Here is a 1,322-nt window from a genome sequence, read left to right as displayed (position 1 = left end):
TATATATATAAAAGTAAAACATACTTTTCAGTCTTTTAGTATTTGAATCAACATTATTCGAAGTTTAGCTGACGATTCAACCTCGATTCCTTGCTTCAGACTGAAGCTACCACTGTATTGTTTTTATACAAATAGGCCGGCGCAAAATATATCCTAGCCTCTCTCCTTGAAGGATAAATTTATTTATTCAGTCCCTTACTGAGCAACAAATATTTATCTTTACGTGGCTGTAGAAGACTCGACCACTAACCGTCTGCTTAAAGACCTCTCGTGTAAACACAGCACTTCCCCGAACAGGATCGTTGTGTGGTAATCTTCAACCAATTATTTGAAGTGAATGGAAATAGCCTGGATTAAAACCAGATTTTATCTCGGTATTTATTATAACTTATATGATTTATATTCACGTCATATGTGTTAATTTATAACTAGTTTAATAATAAATGTTGTTAAATAATGTTTCCATTATAAATGAACATTGCAATACTTTTAGGAGTGAAACATGATTTCGTGACGAGAGATAAAAATTGTGGGGGGGGGGCAACGCTGGTCAATTCTAGCAGGAAAATAATTATATCATAATAGGAGAGTTGGAGATTAATGTAGCTCCACAATCCTGGCAGTATCAGATTGATTGAGCTCTGTAAGCTTCTCCATTCCTATAACAATACAGGTATTTTTCTACTAAAATTGGCTTATGAAATTGTGGTTCAATTCTAATTATCATTATAATTAGAAGCCAATCATATCAAAAATCACTAATGGTATGAATGATTATGAAACATATAATTTCATGAATGAATAGAATAATTAAATAAAATATTATTTAATATCATAATTAAAGAAGAAAAAAAATATCATATTTTGTAAAATAAGTAACATTATTAATAAAATTTAAATACATTATTTCATTTCCAGAAGTTTCACTTCTATCGGCTAGTCTTATGACTACAGTAATTGTTTTAATAAAGTCTTTTAAAAGCTGAACAAACTTTAATGTTAATGTAAAAATGTTGAAATGTTAAAACTTCATTGCCTTATTTTAGTATCTGTATCTTGTTTAGCCCTGATGAAGCCCTGGAACTTGGAGCGAAATGTTGGCTCTCATTAAATATTTTAATTATTATTTGACAGCACCCGGACTACCATACTTTTATTTTTTATACATGGCCATTCAATGATCTTTCATTAAATAGTTTCATTAAGAAATTAGTACTAAATTCAACTAGGAGTTATAATTTTTATTATTTTGATCAACATTGTCAATAATAAGAAATATCTTATAGTGGGATGTGAATTCTGGAAATGTAACAAGATATATA

The sequence above is a fragment of the Halyomorpha halys genome, unplaced genomic scaffold (assembly GCF_000696795.3).
Source record: "Halyomorpha halys isolate HHAL.00 unplaced genomic scaffold, Hhal_1.1 Scaffold235.1, whole genome shotgun sequence".
Taxonomy (NCBI): Eukaryota; Metazoa; Arthropoda; class Insecta; order Hemiptera; family Pentatomidae; genus Halyomorpha; species Halyomorpha halys.
Note: the sequence above shows the minus strand (reverse complement) of the source record.